The sequence below is a fragment of the Nothoprocta perdicaria genome, unplaced genomic scaffold, assembly GCF_003342845.1.
Source record: "Nothoprocta perdicaria isolate Ctin4 unplaced genomic scaffold, notPer1 scaffold_2, whole genome shotgun sequence".
Lineage (NCBI taxonomy): Eukaryota > Metazoa > Chordata > Aves > Tinamiformes > Tinamidae > Nothoprocta > Nothoprocta perdicaria.
The window spans coordinates 195,856-206,377 of record NW_020455204.1 but is presented as its reverse complement, the minus strand read 5'-3'; the positions used below and the strand labels follow the sequence as shown (position 1 = coordinate 206,377).

General features: G+C 46.5%; 1 long non-coding RNA gene across 1 annotated transcript; it reads right to left on the bottom strand.

Moving 5' to 3' along the window:
* Positions 1-1,549: 1,549 nt before the first annotated feature.
* LOC112946020 lies at positions 1,550-10,112 on the bottom strand. The gene is made up of 2 exons (XR_003249119.1): positions 10,080-10,112; positions 1,550-2,054 (listed from the first exon to the last, which is right to left on the bottom strand). It is a non-coding gene; the product is annotated as an uncharacterized LOC112946020 (long non-coding RNA).
* Positions 10,113-10,522: the final 410 nt, after the last annotated feature.

The following is a 10,522-nucleotide window of genomic DNA, read 5'->3' as shown; positions in this document are numbered from 1 at the left end:
ATCAGCAGCAACAGCAGGATGGTCAAAGCCACCTGCTTTTACCTGCACCCACTGTGACACCTGTTCCAGCTGGGGAGAGGCTGGTGGGACATGCACAGGTGAGCCTGGATTAGGGCTGGRAAATCCCACTAAGGAAACAGTCATCTTCAAAGGACAGCAACAACCTGGATGAGGAACTCACAAGCCAAGCTGATGGGGAAGAAACAGAGGAATCTGATGTTGTGGCTTTTTTGACCGATGACACATGGAGCAGACACATCATTTCTTGCCCTCCTCACCTTGTTTCGAAACACACAGAAAGAAAAGTTGTTTTTCAGACTAAATGCCACTACTAAAGCCACATACCTGTGCCTTGCTCGGGGCACTCAAGGGATGTCATTTTAAGCAGAGGTCTCTCCCTTGGAGCTCTTCTTTTCTACCAGTAGACTCACAATATAAATTGCAATCCGCAGCCACCAGACCACTCCTTTGCTTCCCAGGTTCGCAAAGCCACGACGTAGGTACCTGCACAGCAGAAAACATAGATTTAGCTCTCAGCAGAGCACGTGYAAGCCAACTCTTGAATGCACCTTTTGGAGGACGCATGGGCTTTGACCCACACGAAGGTCCATGCAGGTTTTCCTTGCCTTGCTCTGCYTCATGTTTCAGCAGGACCTGCAGAGCAAAGCCAGTTGCCAGCGRTGGGCAGGGGAAGGAGGGGAACTCRAAACGGTATCTGCTGATTCCTGCACCACCAGGCATGAGGGCAGCTTCCAAGAACACATGGACACATTGTGCAGCAGAGGGAGGCTGTCAAAGCACGCGTTGACTCCATGCCAGGCCTAGGCAGTGTGCTGCTTTGTATTAATTTGTGTAACTTCATGAATAAACTGTGCCTGGCTTGTATATGAATTTTAAATGAATTGTTAACACATTTTTATGAATCGGGGAGGAGGTGCTAGCTGGGGAGGTTGGCTGTTTGTTGGTTGAAGCAGAGGAAATCAATCATGGTTTTTCGCAAAATAAAACTTTATTGAGCTGTAATAAACAGATACTTCTAAAAAGCATTTAAAACCACATAAAAACCAAGTGGAAGGTGCTTGACTGCTTCAGCATGAATTGCAGGTCAGTGAATGCGTATCTTTATTAAATCTCCCTATTAACAGGCTAGATTGGGGCCTTTGTGGTGGGTGGAAGATGCATACACAACCCACGGCTTGGGGTCATAGACAGAATCCATCCAGCAGCTGCCAGGTACCACTATGGAAATGCCTTATTCCAAGACATTTTATAATGCCAAAAAAGCYGATACTGGTCTTCCTAATGAAGAAATACAGCACCAGCCTGTGCTTTCTGCTTTTATCCCTTCTCTTCCTTCTTCCTGAGGACTTCTGAATTCTTAGTGTGGTTTGGATGCACATCCTCCCACATCTATTTCTTCATCCCTCCTATAGTTGCAGCGAGGGCAATCTTGCTTAAAGTAGTTGCTTGGGAACATGGAAAACAAAAGTTGAGAAAACTTGGGGTTTTCCCTTTGCAGATCTGAACCAAGCTGGGTTTGGATAAAGGCAGAGGAATCTCTCTCGTGTGGTCTCCTAAGCTTTGGCTGCTTCATGGCAAGATGGTCTCCAGCCTCCAGTGATTCCTCCTCCTGGATACCTCCGGTGTCTTGCAGAAGCAAGACAAGTGTAAATAAAAGCTTGCGTTTATGCCTATTCTTCAAGCTAAGCGGAGACCAACCAGCACTTTCTCCCTGAAATCCAAGTCATCCTCTTGGAATGGGAAAACCAGTCGGGAAAACCAATGGCCTGGATAGCAGTGCTTCTATGACAGTTTGGTGTTACAGTGCTGTTCATAAAAGGTCCTGTAGACCGAATGACCAATTCTTGAATTTCATTCAGGGATTATTTAATCTTTTCCAGGTTTGTAGGTCTCACTTGGAGCATGTGACTTCGGCCAATGCATTGATAGATACTCCTAAAAAAGCTAGCTTCCTGGCCTCAAAAAAGTATGCATTTCAGGATGTCCGATTTACCACATTGCGCTTCTCATTTGCCTGGGAGCATCAGGGCTTGCTGTTAAAATAAAGAGATCAATTCTCAAACACRTGGACTTTAGCTGCTATTTTGTAAGGGCTGAGGACAGAAGACAAATTTTCAAAGCTCATRAACAGAGAAAGGAAAATAGTTAAAAAAAAAAAAAAGGCAGTTCATTCAGCTGCAGAAGCAGTAAAACTGCTTTTGTGTCTCGTGTCTACAGTCTCCAATGGCCAATAAAGCAAAAGCTCCAACTGGAGAATTGCCGAGGGCTGAATCATTTTATAGGATCTCCATCCTGTATGTACTCCTGATGTTTCTTACTTTAACGGGACCAGGAGGGTTGCCTCTCCATCACCAGGCAGCACTGCTCCTCCAGAGCACGTCCCAGTAGCAAATGAACTTCTTTATCTCACTTAACACAAAATATCAAGGTCATTGGTTAGACTGAGAGTTACGCAGACACCCTCAAAATTAAAGGTTAAAGCGCAGCTTTCCTAATGCACAATACATCCCATCTAAAGCACGTCCCTTGAGATGGGCTGAATCACCCTTGGAACATGCTTCCTTTTCTCCCCTGAGCTTGGATGGAGCTTAGAAGACCAGCTTGAACTAAAAGCCAAACTTTTAGACYACAGAAGACAAAGCAAATACCACTTCATGTACTGAAAATCTGAAGCCAAATTTGCATTGCCCATAGCCACATAGAGAGCAGGAAGTTCTGRAGTGCTCCCTGAATCAGAGCTCGCAAGGTTTACTTGTGATTTTTATTCTTATTACATCTATGGGTGGGGAGAAAGAGCATCTTCAGTCCTGCTAGAACCTACCTTCCTACTCACTTTCACTGCCCCATCCATACAAAACTCACCTAGAGGAAAATATTGACAACAAACTCAAGTGGATAGACCCAAGATGTCAACACCACCAAGACACAAAGCCAAGATTTGTTTGTAACAGCACAGAAGTCAAGGATTAGAGAAAAGAGTTCCAGCAGCCTCCAAAACGCAAGACTGGATTGTGAAAAATACGATATAGATTGAGAAAAAAAAAACACATAATAAGAAGGAAGAACAAAGGTGGGGTTCTCACTGTGTGGTTTCTGAACTCATAAGAAGTCACATTTTCTGGCTATTCTTTGCAAATACGAGTGTAAGAAATTGGCTTTATTTAAAGAAAATGAAAGTTCAAGTAATTACATGGCTCCAGAAGCCAGGACTCTAAGAAAAACATAAAGTATTTCAAGAACTGGCAAAGCTGCCTGTGGAAAAGGAGTGAGTCACGGTGTCTTTTTGGTCTGCCGGGTGTGGGAGGGAAAGCAACGCAGCCGCTCCAGAGCAATGGCGAGTTTGCTCAGAGGGCTCGCGTGACTCCGAGTGTGTTGGCCACCTCTGTGGAGTCCCTGCTCATGGCTGGGCCAAGAGGCCGGCGTTGGCATGGCTGGGGCCTTAGGAGCTAGAGCCAACTTTGCCTTCATCTTCAGGCTGGGCTGGGAGCAGGGAGAGTAGGGACAGCCCACTCTTGGGGCCCAAGGTGGGTGCTGTGTCTAGGTCAGGCCTGAGAATGCAGGTTAGAGGGAAGACAGCAGAGTACAAGCTTGCAGGGAGGTAAACCCCTTCTTTGCCAAGGCAAAGACTTGGAATCATGGAAATGTTCCTTCTTTAAGCGAGTGCAAAGAGACCTGCACACCCTGTCTGATGGCCCTTAAAGGGTCCCCAGTTTTCCTCAGAGTAAGAACGAGGATACCCAAGTCCATGCAAGATCTCCAYCACCCTCCAGGGGCTTTTCTCCTTACGTGGGAATCCCCACATAAGAGCTTCCTTATGTACATAACTTTACCTGGGTTATGTGCAGGGTCTGCTGCCTTCACACCAGGTCTCACCAAAGGACTCCAATCTAGTTCTTAGCCTGGGAAGAAGATCTGGATTTACCTCTGCCACTCTGRGAGGATGACAATCTGAATCCACCTCTGCCATTTTACTGGTTCTCAAGGAGCACCTCAATTTCCCCATCCATTAGCCAGGAACATCTCGTAGGTAAGGGGCAAAGGGATGGTCAAGACATTAAATAGGTGTTGAGGAGCATCCAACTTGCTTTGCTTTTACTGGGAGTGAGATAGTTGCCCAAGTCCCCCCTCTATGACCATACCTACCCACCACTCCTAGCCCACAGGGTAAAGAGGTGGCTGATGCCAACCTGCAGCCAGGTGTTCTGCAGTCTCAGCGGCCACCAGGGAGGAGAGCAGTTCATATTTTACAACATAACTTCAGTCTGCTCATGGGCAAGGCCCCTGGGCTCCTCCATCATGGAGGACTTGACTAGCAGAGTTGACCACTCAGGTGGTGGCAATGGGACAGACGCTGGTTGGAGAGCCAGGGAGAAACCTCTGGTTTCCAAGTTGCRTGTACCAGAAGACAAAGCACCAGAGCCTCAAACACCAACACATGCAAGGTCCTGGCCAAGGGCTGGAGGTCTCCCCAGGCATCCTGCTCCCCACAGCCACTCTGAGGCTCATCCTAAGGAAATGTGGGGCAACTCCTTGCAAGAATTACTTCCAGCAAGCCAGCTGCATAGGCCTATGAGCCCTCTATTGATTGCTGACTTCCCACTCTCCCTGTGGAGGGAATTTGGGAGACGCTTCTGCATTGATCCAACCTGTTGTTTCCTTAATGGGGATTTTAGCAGGAGGGAAAAAATAAAAAAGGGCAAAAGAGCAAAAGTGTTTTGCAGACATGCTGAAGATCTCTCTCTAAGGAACAAGGGTGGTATCCAAGAGGCAATACCCTTTTCCTCAASGAGTCGAGCAAGCAGGCTGTCAGCACTGATATCCCACTGTCTAAAAAGCCAGCCCAGCTCCCACCTTCCCAAATGCCAGCTGAAACACACAACTGGAGCGGCTACGTTTGGTTCTCCAGCCTGCTTCCCGCAGGGCGCGGCAGGACAGGAGCAGCGCGAGGAGCCTCTCCAGGGCGAGCAGACCTGCAGCCTCCCGGGAGCAATAAAACATCCACGTATCGATCCCAGCATTTGTCACTCCACATCCAAGCGCCTCTGCATCTCTAACCCCCCCTCTCCCTCCCACCGCTGACAAACACCGTGTCCGACAGCCTCTTAGCAGCAGAGCGGCCCGTTCCGTGTCAAAACACACGAGGTGCCACGGTCCCCGCGGGGACGCCGGTGGCTGCTGTCAGCACGCAGCCTGCCCGGCTGCCCCACATTCATCTTCCTCCCATCCGCCCTCCTCCTCCAGCTGCTGGAAGGAAGGCGGCTCTCCAGGCAGGATGCACAAAGGGGCAGCTTTTAGCCTATGGATTTCCAAGGGCACCAAGATCAAGAGTCTCCTGCTCCACACGGCAGAGTTATTGGCGAGCATCAAAGCTTCCAAAGGAGATAAGGAATGTTTCTGCTAATTTGTTGCAGGGAAAATGGTGCAGACAGGTGGAAGCAAGTCACGAACTCCRAGCAATTCGCTTTGAGGAGGCACTGAGGAAAAGTGGCCAACACTTAATACAGTCATTAATTATCATGCCAAAGAATGCGTCCAGTTTATAGAATAGCCTCTACTTCACCCCAGCCATTGGCCAGAACAGTCCCTGCTTCATCACATCATGTGCTGTCATACAGAGGGCTAAATCCTGCTGTAGTTCCAGTCCTTCCCTATATTCGCACCACCTCCACTGTCTACAGGAGCTTTCCCAAATAGCTTTCCCGTGGGATAGAGCACACCAGGTTCAATTGCCATCCCCAACTGATTCACTCCATTCACTCCATAAGGAATCCGACTGTCCTCACGTACATTGCTCAGTTCCCTCCAGCAATATCATTCGCAATCCACCAGTCCTTTTCACTCGACTTGTGCAGAAACAACCTCAAAACCCTTAAAGACTGATGAACATTCACAGCCATAGGCAGGCAGATGAAGGAGAAATGCTGTCCTGCTGGCTTCTTTGGGAAAGGCTGCAGCTCCCCATTGGGAAACACGCATGGGAGGGGGAATATCAGGAAGGCCTCAGCCTCAGGACATGTTTCCATCAGAACTCACTCTGTGTTAGGCATACGGTTATCCAATGACAAGACATGAAGTCCCAGGAAACCCAATGCCAGCAGCTCTGCTCCTTGCAGATCCACTCTGGCTAAGGAGGAAAACAAAGAAGAGGTAAAATAGGAGTAAAACCAGCTCAGCCTTTTGTAAAGGAGACCTGCCCATGGAGACACGCATGGTGATAAGAAATGCAAACCCACTGCACTGCACGAAAAGGTTGAGGCTCCAACCCAGATATGGAGGGACTTTTAGTGCCATGGTCCATTTTCACGAGATGGAGGAGCTAAAAACCTTTAGCAAACTCTCCCTGCTTAAGAGCAGCCTAGGTTTAAGAGCTGTTTTCTCCTAGATAATTTGTTCTGGTTTTATGCTATTTCTATAAAACATTCTTACAAGACCAATAAAAGCCCTGAATTCATATCAGATCCCATCAGTCTACCTGCAGAAGATCGCCCTTGTTTGTGTGGCTGCTGCACACATGGAGCAAACTCAGTTTTATTAATTTGATCTGGATTAGGGCTAAATTACTTTTTTTGGCCGCAGTTTTATTTTGAAGTTAAACAAGCAGAAATTCAATCACAGGGAACCATTCCATAATTTTTTTTTTAAATACAAATAATCTGGCAAAGTCAACAATGGAGAAAACCCAAACAATTTGTTTTGCTGTTTGAAAGCAAAAACTTTAATTGCAGTTTAGTTTAAACTGTCTCCCTACTTCCTTCAAAAAACTACCCTTAAGCTTCTTGAATTCAAATTAAATCCCCACTTTGCATTGAATAGAGCACTTTTTGGCCTGAAAATATTGCCACTTATTTTCTATGTCATCCAAAAAGGCAGCTTTATTGCTGCTCATTTCTCTGTGAGCTGAACTGAAATGTTTTCTCTCCTTTGCTCTGCCCCGAGTGCTAACAGACTCAAAGCCACAGGCCAAATAGAAGGCTCCAATATACAAATAGGAAGCTTCACTATACACTCTTGGGTGGCCAAGCCTGTGGCCAAAGCGGGGATTTGAAGTTCTACTTTAAATGCATCTTGTTGTTCTAGCTGATAAGGAAGTATATAAAAAACATTGTTAATGAGAGGCATAAGAATTCGTACCAGCTTTGTAACGCAATATATTACTAACATGATGAGGCTTTGGAGTGACCTCCATGGTCATCCAGAGCAAGCCAGAGCATCCACTAGCTGGGCAGACCCAGCCAGGAATTCCCTCCTATTTGCTCTTCAGGCCACTTGATTCCTCTCAATTCCTTTCTATTACGTTTAATGATCCCTGGATTGCATTTGGCAACCTCCTCTGAGGGAATCAGGTTGTAGTCCTTGAGACCACCTCCACTCCCATAAAGAAAAATGGAAAGAAATAGAAAGAGGGATAAAATGCAGGGGTGTATTTGCAGATCAGAGGCTGAGAGGTGGAGAACACGTGGCCTTTCATACCTGGGGTGAGAAGAGGACGCATGTTGCTTCTTCGCGCTGCAGTGTGAGTGGTCATAAGATTTTCTGTATCGGTCATCAAATTGGGTTGAGAATGAGAACCTGTAGCTCTATGAGTCTCTACCTATAGGACTCKACCTATACCTCGTGTATTAGGTGTGTGACACCTCTTTTCTGCTCACTCAGATATTTCATAGCACACACACAAAAAAATGCCAAGTACCATGCATCCTACTAGACGTCAGTTCTCTTGCAGCTACCGAGCAAACCGTGGCCTTCCCAACAGCTAAACCTGAGAAAACTTTTAATAAAAGTATCATTCCCCTGCCAAGACAAAAACAATATTTTTTTTTGAGAAAAACAGCACCACAAATCAGGCAAATCTGCAAGTAATGGTGGATCCGCAGAGACCCTGCTTAGACTAAGCCATGAGCAAACTCTATTGATTTCTCTACACCTCCACTGCCTGACCCATTAAGAACGGCTCACTGCCAGGGTGGCGAGATATTCACATTGCACTTTGCTACCTTCTCAGGCATCTCTTGCACCTGTGTATGCTCAACGCCTCCTCAGCTTTTAAATTTCTTTAGTTTCTCAACAAATCCACACAGCAAGTTCACCTAAGTCTCCAAGTGAGAGGTTATTAGGAGGAAACTCAAATGGAGCTGAAGGATTTTAGGAGCCAGAAGACCTAAGAGGGAGGTGTTCATAACCTAGTTTGGAAGTGCTACATCCAGTCAATGTCTAAACTTGTAAGCGGACTACGATGAGTCAGCTACTAGCTGGGAACTACTGTGCCCAGCTTTGCCCATCAGTGGTTCGAATGCTTGGTGTCCCCAGGCACACCTATAGAAAGTATTAAGGGACAAATGCTTCAGAGGGTCTTTCTTTCCACTCAGACCTGGGGAATAACTGGGTAAGAGTGTCTCTGGAGGTGCTGGTCACTCCCCACTGGTCACGAATGGAGCCTGGACAGCCAGAACATGGGTGGATAGATGAGGAGAGTGACCCAGGAAGTGCTCCCCTCAAGCATGGCCGTATCTCACATTTGCCCGGGTCAGTAAGTCCATGGTGATGCCCTATTGCCACACATGATTTCTAATCCCTTGGCAAGACAAAAGTCTTCCACCTTCATCTTTGGTAAGACATCCAAGAAACCTAGAATAATGCCCATAAGCATCTGAATCTCCCAAATACAGAGTTTAGAGAAAAAAGAGGGAGAATATATGGAAAAAAAACAACTGGAGGGTCACCCACTGACATCAGGGCTGAGCTTCCTACACCCCAGGGTATGGGCTCAGCCACATTCATCACACCCCTGACTGGACTCTGCAAAAGGCTGCTCCTGAATTTGTGATGGGCTTGATTAAGACTGAGTTGGTAGAAAATGCTGCATATCAGCAGGGAGTCACCAAGGCAGAGGGAAAGCCTGACAGGCACAGGTCTAGCTTGAATTTAGAGTCCTGCCTTTGCATCCAAGGTTGACTTGAAACCTAATCCAACTCCGTTATCCTGCAACCTCCAAGAGCAATAAATCAGGGCCTGCTCAGCTCAGTGGTGAAAACTTCACTGGAGAAAACTCCTCCGCATGGGAAAACATTTTGGAAATACCCATCCTAAACCTGCAGTCGGTCCCAAATCTTCCAATGGGAAGAACGGGCTGTCTTTCCCRATTTGCTTCCCAAGCCTCCCTGTTCACTTTCCAACATGCAGCATTTTTCCTGGAAGATGCCTGGGTCTGTGCTTTTCCATATAGTTCATAATTCACCCTCATGGGTCAACATGCAGATTTTTATCTCAACTCGGAGTTCCCATTAACCTAGGAGGTTAAGTTCCCATTATCCCTAACAGATGAGTCTTGAAGAGCTGATTTTTCAGCTTGATCCAGTGTCCTATCCAAAGTGAATTGCAAAAGAAGCGTATTTCTCCTGCACCTTCAGGCATTGGGRCCTTTTGGAAGGTGCTGTCTAATATTGAACAAAAGCAATAGGCAAACCTTCTGAGAGTAGTTAAATTGCTACTAACGCCAAATATACATATATATATGAGTGAAAACTACTTAAGAACTAAAAACTAGTCATAATTAGAGTTTGCCCAGGTATGTTGCAGGGCAAACCCGCTTGCTATGGGGTGTCTTGGGTTTATTCCTCAGACAACGGAGGATAARGAACACATTATATAAACCACTAATCATTGTCTAGAATCAGATTCTTCATAGSAGCAGATTTTTCCAGACAAATCTCTGATGTTCTCTCATTCTTCCCTAGCTGAATATCCACATCTCCCTTTTTTGGTAATTTGGGAATTTCCATTTCTAGTCTCACCCAAACCTTTAACACCCACTGCAAAGACTTGGAGGTGATTTGCGTGGAGCTTGGCACAACACAGCTTTTCCATCCCACTCTAACCCATCATGTAGCCCATTCAAAATGCACCAGGGGGAAGAGGGAACCTACAGATTTTGAGACACCTGCTGCAATCCACACTGGAATGCTCCTGAAAAAGGCACAGAGGAAATTCTTAAGAGAGATTTCCCCTCAGACCACAATATATTCCATATGCCCTAAAAGCAGAAGAAAAGGAGCTAGTACCTCCAGTTACCTGTACTGAATGTATGGCTCTCAGCTGAGGGGGTGGGAGGGCAGGCAGAGCTTATCAGTGTTTTCTCCAACTTCCCAGCTGGAAGAAATTTACAGCCAAATCCACCCTCCCATTGCAAAGGAGGGATAAGCCTGCCCAAAAGTGCTTACAAGTCACTCTGTTAGCAGAGGATCAGGGGGGTTGGGTCACCTTTATTGCTGGCCACCATGAATGTGCACCCAAGGACTCTTGCTGGTGCCTGCCCTTTGCAGATGTGACCGTGCAGACATCTCTAGGGAGATTATCTTGCTGCCAAACACATTGTTAAGGTTACTGGTGAACATCCATCCTTCAAAATAATGTTGACCGAGCACCTTTTTCCCCTGTTCTCTTCCTCTTTGGAAGGTCCACGACCAACTATCTTTTGTACATGGGATGCAAGAAGGAATACTTT